Source organism: Cynocephalus volans, chromosome 1, assembly GCF_027409185.1.
Source record: "Cynocephalus volans isolate mCynVol1 chromosome 1, mCynVol1.pri, whole genome shotgun sequence".
Classification (NCBI taxonomy): Eukaryota; Metazoa; Chordata; class Mammalia; order Dermoptera; family Cynocephalidae; genus Cynocephalus; species Cynocephalus volans.
In genome coordinates this window covers 273,591,776-273,603,129 of record NC_084460.1, presented here as the reverse complement: position 1 = coordinate 273,603,129, position 11,354 = coordinate 273,591,776, and the positions used below count along the sequence as shown (strand labels likewise).

Genomic DNA, 11,354 nt, shown 5'->3' with positions numbered 1-11,354 from the left:
AATTAACTAAATTGTTTGATTCTTCAGATGTACTTTTGCGTGTTTTTTTTTAATATAATAAATCAGTATCTTTTATTTTTATTTATTTTTATGAAGTAAACCAGTGAAGGAAAGGACAAAAACCTTTGGTTTGCTTATGTATTTATGAATGGAAAAAATTTATAATGCAAATTTTACTCATTAAAAAACTTAGGTACTAATTACAACATTATAGCTAACTCTCTTTTTGTTTGTTTTATATCACATGCAGACTTTGGAGACTCAATTCAACAGAACTAAATATGAGAACTCCAGGTGAATATCTGGAATTTTTATGTATAAATTTTTATGCATGGTTTAGACAAACAGTATTTTTTTTTTAAATGAGAGAATCAAAACAAAAAGTATGACCAGCACCAGCATTTAAGTTTTCTGATTTTGGTATTCGCCTGACATAGCATTAGTAACCACGGTGCACTGAAACATGTAATGGTACAATCTGAATCATAGTCACTAAATATTAGACCCCATCTCCCCAGAACATTTAGGTTGGTTGTAATGTTAATAATGTATACGTAAATATATAAGCATAATCACTTAGAGACAGCCTCTTGTATAAATTGCTGTGTAACAATACACAAACTGCCTCAAAGATTTATGCTTGTTTGCAGATAGACATTTAATTTATCTATGAAACATGTCCTGAAAATATGGGCACATTTTAAAACATATTAAGACAATTCTGTTAACCAGAATAGTCCCACAGTATGACTGAGTAATGAAAAGAATGTACTTTAAAAGCAAAAAAGTTAAATCAGTACAATGCACGATTGATTCAACACAGTTCCCAGAGAATGGACCAATCACTCAATGGCAGACTCCTTCATCTCAGCTATCATCATTCTTTATAACATAAATGATTGCACCCTCCATAAATGACAGCTCATCATCCTGTCTTTTCTATAATCGTATATTGCCACAACTTTCTCAATATAATTTTTGGGGACCCGAGCAGGCTCCCCATCTGCATGTGGATCATTAAACTGAGCTACTGCAGCCTTTCCATCTTCATAATCTTCTGGAGAAGGTGTAGGTGGAGAGTCATCAAACATGGGAACATCCTCTAGTGGAGGTGGTGGTGGTGGAGTTGGACTATAAGCAATTGAATTTTGAGAATAAAGCGGCCCTCAGTTAACATGAGGCTGAGTAGAAAATTGAGTAGTCACAGAGGGAGTTCATCTGTATCCACCAGAAGATGTCAAAGAAGTGATAGACTTGTATCAAGAAATCTGCCTGGTTATTGTGCCATATTAGGAACCAGAAGCTAACCCCAGGGCTGCTGGTCCAATAGTGGGTGGTGAAGGTGTAGGCACAGCAATGGGAATACCAGTACCACTGCTTCCACTGTTTTCTCGACTTCTTGTTTGTGGTCTTAGTCTCTGATTTAAAGAAGCTGCCCTGCCTGGACTATGCTGACTTCCAAGCCAAGCAGGACTCATCACGTAGTCATTAGGAACCACTGGGGCTTTCACAGGTTCCAGGGTTCTGTAAGGTATATTCTATCACGATGTCCTTTGGCCTGACATGGGAGGACTTGGTGGTTTTTAAGTAGGAGGATTTGTTCTCTACAGTGTGCCAGTTCTTGCAGGCTAGTTATTTCCATGCTTGACATCATGGTCCACATCATCCAGAACTGCGTAGTCGATAGGTTACTGAATATACCTTCCAGGGTGCTCCATATTTGTAGGTGCTATTATTTTGTGAGTTCTTGAGGTATTCTTTCTTGTCAAAGTATCAATCTCCCTTCTATCCATTTTCTCTTTATGTATATCCGCAGTCTATGAGATATGATTGATGGAAGACTCCATTCTCCGAAGCTGAGAGGCTTGGATGTCCAGCAGTTGGAGTACGTTGTTGGTCAATGCATTTATTTGATAAGCAACACTGGCTAGAGATTGGGTGGTGCAGGCTTTGGTCTCTTTTAAAGATTTTCTCTTGGCTGTAGCCTGTATGTAGTTGTTCTCAAAGTAGTCCGCCATCCAGGTCAGGTTCTGGTAACTATCAGTGCCCTCTTGCCAGACAAGATCTCCTCTAGTAACATGTACAGCTCTGCCATTTTCCAGCCTTCTTCCTCACTTCCTCTCAAGTTCCAGATGTAGTATTCTGCAAAGCAGCTTTACAGGGAAGAATCTTAAATCTTTTACTTAAATTTTACATAGTGTGGGTTTCATAAAAATGTGTAGTTTGTGGTACAAATGTTAGTTATGCTCACTCACAAGGTAATATGAGAAATTATTCTGGGTTTTTTTCTCTTGTTTGAAATAAGCCAAATAAATTAACAATTTCTTAGGTGATAACTTTTAACCCACTAAGTCATCAGGAAAAATGCAATAATGGGAATAATACATAAATATGTGCAAATACAGCTTGTTAACTATGGGTCTGCTTTCACTAAGGTGTCATAGTGGTACGGGGCGCTGATCACTGGCAAATCCATAAATGAGGATTCTGATACACCTGCTCCAAGAACATCATCTCTGAAGCATATGTTGTTAACAAGCATCCACATATTCTAAAATCTGTGCCCCCTCATCTTATATCACACCATGTAGGAAGCTTCTGTTTACCTGTCTGACTCCTGGAGGACAGTGGAATGGATTCAATAATTGTTTGTCGAATTGAAATAAACTGAAGGGTAGCTTAACTATTAGCATAATTAAGACATTCTATCTTAAAACAGTTGTTAATAAACAATAGATATATTTTGGATATTGCTATCAAAAAGAAGATCTCCAATTCAAATATACTTATAAAATTAGAAAATTTTTCTTTCTTATGTTACCTGCATAGTGTGGTAGATGGAAAAATGGTCCCCCCAAAATGTTCACATTCTAATCCCTGAAACCCATGAATATATTATTTTACAAGGCAAAGGGACTTTGAAGAGGAAGTTAAATTGAAGAGTTTGAGACGGAGAGATAATCCTGGATTATCTGGGTGGACCTAGTGCAATCACAAGGGTCCTCATAGGAGGGAGGCAGGAGAGCAGAGAAGGAGATGCAACAATGGAAGCAGAGAGTGGAGTGATGTGGGGGAGGAAGAGGATGATGGGTCAAGGAATGCGGCTGCCTCTGAGAGCTGGGAAAGCAAGGAAACCAATTCTTCCCTAGAGTCTGCAGAAGGAATGCAGCCCTGAAGACACCTTGATTTTAGAACACTCACCCCTAGACTGTAAGATAAATTTCCATCGTTTTAAGCCACTCAATTTGTGATAATTTGTTGCAGTAGCAATAGGAAGTTAATTCAGTTAGGCTAAGTAAAGCAGGGCAAATTAACACAATGTAAGAAAACAAAATCTGCTCAGTTCCTTTTAAATTGATCTTATACTAAAAATTGACCTGATGTTCTTAAGAATTAAGGGGTAAAGAAGAAGAATGCTGAGAGGAGAATGGATTCATCAACAGAATTATTACTTTAATTGATTACATCTGTGCTGATGAAAGCTGAGGAACATTTCTAAAATCAGGAGCCCCAGGCCCCTCGCTGCTCTCTATGTACTTGTCATAGAGAAGGGAGGGCACTAGAAGCTTCTCAGGCTATGCACTTCTGTATGCCTGTCTCATGTCCTTCTCATTAATTGTTTTGATGAGCTTTGCTGCTTTTGTGTAAATAAAACAAGGCTTTACCAAGTTGCTAATATTTAAGGTCTCATAGCAATATCTGAATTGTAGTTTGTGTTATTTTAACTCAAGATTTTGCACTTTTCTTTAGTTTATTGAAAATCTAGGTCATTAAAAGCTGGGCTGGAAGCTGCCTTTTAGACTCAACTGTGTATCTTGGCCATATTGCCTAACTTTCGAAAATCTTAGTTTCCTCATCTATAATATAGGAAGGGAGAACTATTGCTTGCTTGATAGAAACTAGTTCCAATACATATTTAATAATGTAGGGGAATTATATTTCTTTTATTACTGAAATTGATTGCCCTATTAGTCTATAAACTCAAGGCTGTATATCTTGGTCTAGTAAGAACATTAGAAAATTTTGCTGAGCATTCTGTAATGTAAAAAGCACGAGATATGAAGGCAGATGACAGACACCTGTTTGGCCTGACGAGTTTCCTGAAGCTCTCTGAGCCTCAGTTCTCTCAGCAGGGATGTGAAGATAATAAGAAATGTCAAAATATCACGAGCACTTTCTGGTATATGGTAGGTGCTCAATAAATGCTCTTTTATTTTCCTTATTTAAAATAATGTACTCGAAAATTGTGGCAGAATATATTACTTTAAAAAGACAAAAGAAAATTCAATACTGTGATTGGTTTCACTTTATGAATAGCCACAACTATCTAACAAAATAAAGAAAAAAAGTCTTAGAACAGAAATTTGGGGTTCTCTAAATCTTGATAATGACCAAGGTAGATAGGATTTTACCAAATGTAGTCCCACTTTAAATTCATGAGATTATTTCACAGTTTACAAAATACACTCATTGAAAAATATCCTTAGTGTTTTAGCGTTCACTTACAAAATTTAATCTATGTTAGAACTATTCATTTTTTCCTCCCAGATACACGATAAGCTGATGGGGGGGAGGGGGCGGAGAAGGGAGGAAAAAAGGGAGGGGCCTCCAATGAAAGGAGAATAAGCAGCTGAACTGAAACCTGGTCTAATGTGTAAAACAAATTCCTGGCTTGGTTTGTGTCCTCTGACAAACTTTGTGTAATCTCTTAAGATCCACTCATTGAAACCAGTATTAAATGACTGAAATCAGACAGCACAACCTCACAAGTATCTGCCCTGAACTGCCCCATCTGAGACACTTCTTGGACCATGTCATGGTAAGTGGTCTCACTTACTGTAGTAGGTTATAAGCCCCCATTTGCTTAATCAATGGGTTATTCTCTTCTTTTGGCTTAGCTGGTAATCACTTTGATAATGCAAATGGCTCTGAGTGAGGCATGGTGGGAAGTGATCTCCTAACTGAAAGATCGCACAGTGAAGAGGTTAGTGAAAGGGAGGGTGTGAGAGAGAAGGCTGTTGAAACAGGGGCGAGAGAATATATGGCAAAAAACTATATCTGTTTTTGATGTTTTTTTAAACCTCTTCTGTGGTATAGGACGAAAGTGGATACTGTGTGCTCTACCTTAAAGCAAAATGCTCTGGCTAACCAGTGGGGAGGAAAAACAGTCCTAATTCTCGAAAAACTAGTATAATAGTTTAACTTTTACTTTTAGTAACTCCTAAGCTCCCTCTAACCCTAGCAATCAGAAAAACTTCACAGTTTCTCATTGCCAGCTTTCTATGTTGGCAGAAATGACACCTTGTACCTTCATAATATAAGACATTAGAGATACCTTTCAATTTTTTCCTCCTCAGGAAGCTGTACATTTTTTATGGCATGTGGAACAAAGAGTAATTTTTTCTGTAAGAAATATTTCCAGCTCTTCCCAGTATTTTTCTCTCTAGGGCTTTATATCTTGTTTCATTCTGAAAGGACTAGAGACGGCTTAGAAAGTGAAATATAATGTGAAAGAAGATATTTAAGGCCAAAAAAACCCAGAGCTCAAATAAATCAATCAAAATGCATGGGAGTTGAAGAAATTTAAAGTATTTGGTACTGAGCTTAAGTTCAAGATTTCTGACAGTTACTACAAATAAGAGAAACATAATGGGCTATATAGCATTGATTTATAGTCACAAACAGCAGACACATTTATGTTTAGAGATAGACATTTTCTTAGAGTGAATTTCAAGCAGGAATTAAAGGCCTTTGTTGATAAAGAAGGAACATTGAAGTATGTATGCATAGTCTGGTGAGCAGGGAATGAGGAAGTGTTAGGCAAATAAATAAAACTCGTGATTTCCCATTTTTCTTTTTGTCTCTGTTAATCTTCCTTTTTCTCTCTAGAGCTTCTTACTATACCATAATTTATCCCTGCTTTTATATTTCCCTCTATTCTCTTTCTTTCTCTTCTTTTCCTCTAATAATCTGAAATCCTATCCAGTTTTCAAAATAAATAAAATAAGAAAATAATTTAAACATTAAAAATTGAGTTTTATATGTAATTCTTCTTTTATGTGTACAAGTATTTATCTTTCAATGTAAATTATAATGAAAGTCTTCTTCCATATAAATATATATATACACACACACATATTCTTATGTGTGTATGTGTGTGTGTGTCTTTTTTTCAAAAATCACACAACCTGTTATAACAATTGGGAAAATATAGGACACTAAAGACTTAATCAAAAATTTCACCATTTAGAAACAACTGCTGTTAAAATAGGTGTGTGGGATTGGTGACAGCAGCTCAGTTTTGGAAATGCTCACCTTAAGATGTCTTTTAGACATTTAATAGAGATATCAAATACATAGCAAGATAAATTTGGACTTCAAGGAAGATGTTAATTTGGAGATATATATTTGAGAATCATGAGCTTGTAAATGGCATTTAAAGCCATGAGTCTAGATGACATCATCAAAGGAGGGAGAATAGACAGAATAATACCAGCTATGTTTGGAGCATGGGTGGTGGGGGAGACAGGCCCACCGGGGAAATACTGGGGCACAGCAAGGACAGCTGATCTGCCTCCCAATCAGAATAGGGCCCCTCAGAGGAGACTGGTCAGAAATATAGAATTTTATAAGGTACAGTTTGATGAAAAGACTCAGGCCCAGACCACTGTTTCTGTAAAACCCATGTGCACTGGATTTCACCAGAAGTGGAAGTACCTATAAGTCAACCATTAAAACCTGAGCTGCACAAAAAGCCTTCCCCAGGGAATCAGCAGCAAAGCAGCAATTTAGCTCAACCACAGAGGCTCAAGTACTGGTCCCCACAGGAAGTTCCCCCATTTTAGAAGTAAGCAAAGAACAACAAATTAGTTCCAGCACAGCGTTTGCGTAGTGGGAACAGCAAATCATACAACACAGAACTGAAAGAAAAAACAGAGTTCCCCCAACCACAGACAAAGTTTGATATTAACTAGTAAAAGTCTCATTTCACCAAAGAACACCTATAACACCTGGAAGGGCTGGAAGTCCCCTGGGCTACCAAACCAGAAAGGGGGGAGGGTTGGGGGGCTCCACCATTCCCCCCAAATCCCTAACACCCAAGGTGAGGGCCTCAGCTACACACCCCCGACAAGCACAACCACCCCAGTGATGACCACTGAGCCACCTCAGGAAGCACCCTGGCCTCTCCCAAGCCAGGGCAGTGGGAGGCTAAGGGTTTCCATCAGCCCCCCAACATGAGCAACCAGCACAGTGACAACCACCAAGCTGCCACAGGAAGTGCCGTGGGCTCTCCTGAGCCAGGGTGGTGGGGCACCAAGGGTCTTGGTCAAACCCCCACAACGTAAGCAACCAGCCCAACAGTGACCACAAGCCATGTCAGGAAACACCTTTTACTCTCCTGAGCTGAAGGAGTTTGGGGGGCCGAGGGCCTTGGTCATGCCACCCACAACATGAACAACCAGCCCAGCGATGACCACTGAATCACTGCAAGAAGCGCCCCAGGCTCTCCTGAGCCAGGGTGGTGGGAGGCTGAGGGCCTTGGCCACACCCCACACACACCTGCAGCCAGCCCAGCAATGACAACTGAGGCTCCACAGGAAGCACCCCAGGCTCTCCTGAGCCAGGATGATGAGGGGCCTTGGGCCTCAGTCAGCACCCCCAATATGTGCAATCAGCCCAGTGATGACCCTAGGCCACCACATGAGTACCCAAAGCTCTCCTGAGCTGGGGCAGTGGGGGTCCAAGGGCCTCGGCCACACCCCCCACACACCCTCAGCCAGCCTGGCGACAACCAACAAACCAACACAGGAAGCACCCCAGGCTCTCCTGAGCTGGAGTGGTAGGGGACCAAGGGCCCTGGCCACTCCACCCCAACACACACAACCAGCACAGTGACAACCACTAAGCCACAGCAAGAAGGGTCCCGGGTTCCTGAGCTGAGGTAGTGGGGGGTGAGGGCTTTTTTCACAACCCCCTAACATCTGTACCCAGCCTGGCAATGACCAAGCCACCACTGGAAGCCCCCCAGTGTACCCCATGAGAATGAGGGGGGTGCCACAGGCCTCAGTCCCACCCCTCCTCCTTCCTCCTTCTTCCATCACATTTCCTTCCCCTCTCCCCCTCCCTCCCAACTGCTCTGCAGCAACATCTTAGAATGTTAAAAAGAAAATAATATTAATAAAATTAAAAAAGAAAAAAGAAATATTACTAATATTACCCTTCACTAAAATTATGTAGAGCACCACTTAGTGTTGACTGAAATTAAGGCTGTTGAGGCAAAAACTTTTTAGGGAAGTTTATTGGGAACCAAACATCAGGATTGGCGCAGAAAACAGAAACCAACAGAGCTGGAAAGAGTTCCAAAGTCTGTTTCACCCTGAAACGATTTTACAGGAAAGTTCAAATAGGAAGGGGGACTCCTCATCCCAGAGTTGTCCCATTTTCATTGGTGGGTAAAATACAGAATTTATACCTACTGGTTACAAATTACATTATAATGGCTGAAAGCATCTAGGTACAACTTAAGGTGAAATACTTCATGCTTCAGCTCTTCTTAACAATATCTAAATGGCTTACTCAGAATCAGTGGGTTACAAATTAATCAATAGATCAGCAGTTCTAGTATACGCATTGTTTATCTTATGAGTAAGATGTCAACACCAAGGGCAAGAGGCTTATGCCAAGGCAGTGAGTTTTGGAAAACCTGCTTTATTTTGCTCTCCATCACCAATAGTGTCAGGATGTAGCAGGCATCGAGGATACAAATATGCAAGTATGTGCTGTCCTCAAGGAACTTGCAGTCTGATAATGATCCCATGTTCTTTGGAGCTTCTCAGTGCAGAATGAATGAGAGACAAGAACAATGATCACCACTGGCAGTAAGGATCCCACTGTGTAAACATCCTCATCTTCTCCAAAGAATATTCAATAATTTATGAAGCCCACATGGAAGAGGACATTATCTTTCAGATTCAATACCATGGTAAGTCTCCACTGATGAGACTTTTAGAGGATTCACTTTTTTTCTGTGATGTCAGTCAAATAGTCCAAAATTCTCAACAAAAGCAAATATTTTAGGTGAAATGTAAATCTATATCACCAGCATTACTGTGAGACTAATATTGTAAAAATTAATATTGCAAAGTATTCCCTAAAGCAATATCCTAACATTTAACATCAAGGGAATTTCTAGTTTTTAATTAAAGATTAATTTGGTTCATGACTTTTGGATGAATTTAGAAAATCTTCAAGCTTTCTATGAAATCTTTACACTTTCTTCTTTTTATACTTTGAATATTGAGCTATTCCCACAGAGGGAATTTTTGCCATATGGGTTTCACTTGAACAAATAGATTTAATATTACACAGCCTTCAACTTAATGCCTAAATATATTTACAGTAATTATTATAACCTTTGAAATGATGAAAAAATTGGATGAAAATTTCTTTTTATCGTGGAGAAGAGGAGACCAAAATATTTCAGCTTTATCTCTAGGGAAAGTGAAGGAAGAAGGGGAAGAGAGGAAAAGAAAGAAGAAAAAAGTAAAAACCTCCCTGGAGAATATTTGATATCTGGGCTTCAGTCGCTGCTGTAGTTCTTGCCTCTCTCTATATTCTTCTTACTTTCTCCCACTGTTGCTCTTAAGTTGCACATTTACAATATTTTAGACAGGATATCTTGTCATTCACCTATTTTCCATCTCCTTATGGGACAAAAGTGAGAAAAATGAGAAGGAAAATTCCTTTTTCTTTACAGCTCAATTACATTCATTGTTCAAACAACTTCTGTGGGTTTTTTTAGCCACACATTTTCAGAAAGCTGCTGCAGATTTAAGATTAGCACACTTAAAAAGGTTAGCACACAGAAAGTTTCAAACTAATCATTAGGTTTGATAATACTTAATAAATATGGTGGAAGTATTTACATCCAAGTCAGAAGTGGCTTTGTAATCTCAAATGTACTATGATGGACATCTTAAAAGTGATTGAAGTGTATAATATACATACAAAATAGAATTCATGTCATACATATGCAGATTTGCATACGTTGCTCACACCCAAATAAGCAGCACGCAGAGGGTCAAATAGAATGTTACCAGGTTCCCTGAAGGTCACCTTTATACTCCCTTTTATCTGCTTTTATCTTGCCCCCTGGTACTAAACACTCTCCTGATTTTAAGACCATAAATTAGTTTGACTGTTTTTGCAACTTATATGTGTAATCATACACTATTAACTTCTTTTATAACTGGCTTCTTTTGCTCAACACAATGATTTTGAGATTAATTCATATTTTTGTGCTTAGTTGTAGATCATTCATTCTTGATTGTGTGAATATACCACAATTTACTTATTCATTCTACTATGATAAGCATTAGGATAGTTTTTAGTTGGAAAATCTTATGAAAAATAATGCTATAAATATTCTGGTAAATGTGTCTTGTAGAAATATGTACGTACATTTCTGTTGGGAATCCCTAATTGTGGAATTTCTGAACCATAGGTTAAGCATAAGTTCAGCTTTCGTAAATACTTCCAAACTGTAAACGACACCAATTTACATTCCCAGGAAAAATGTAGGAGAGCTAAGGTGGCTATATATCCTCACTAATACTTGGTATTTTACTTCTGGGTATATACCCAAAGGAATGGAAATCATTATGTCAAAGGGATACCTGCACTCCCGTGATCATTGCAGCTCTATTTACAATAGCCAAGATATGAAACCAACTTAAATCTCCATTAACAGATGACTGGATAAGGAATGCTATTCAGCCATAAAAGGAATGAAATTCTGTCATTCACAGCAACATGGGTGAACTTAGAGAAAATTATGTTAAGTAAAATAAGCCAGGCACAAAGTGAAAAATATTGCATGTCCTCAATTGTAAGTGAGAGTTGAGGGAGGGAGGGAGGGACGGGGGGGGAGAGAGAGAGAGAGAGAGAAAGGAGGGAGAAAGGAAGGGAGGAAGGAAGGAAGGAAGGAAAGAAGGAAGGAAAGAAGGAAAAGGAAGGAAAGAAGGCAGGGAAAGAGGAAGGAAGGAACAGCCACAAGAATACATTGAACTTTCAGGAGAGAACAGATCTATGGTCACTAGAGGTGGGAAAGCTGGAGGGGAATTGGGCAGAAATTGTATAAGGCATACAAAGAATAATTATGATCTGTAATGCCAAACATGCTAATAATATTGATTTGATCATCACATACTGTACACAAATGCTGATAGTCAACTCTGTACCCCATAAACATGCATAATCAGTTATGTTTCAATCCAAAAAATAAATTTTAAAAAAATTGTTTTCACTTTACGCAGTCAGGTGGGTAAGTAGTTGCGGCTCATTGTGGTTTTATT

The 11,354-nt window shown here is 38.8% G+C and overlaps 1 pseudogene; it reads right to left on the bottom strand.

Annotated features, from left to right (window-relative positions):
* Positions 1 to 867: 867 nt before the first annotated feature.
* Positions 868 to 2,095, bottom strand: LOC134361269 (abl interactor 1-like; annotated as a pseudogene).
* Positions 2,096 to 11,354: the final 9,259 nt, after the last annotated feature.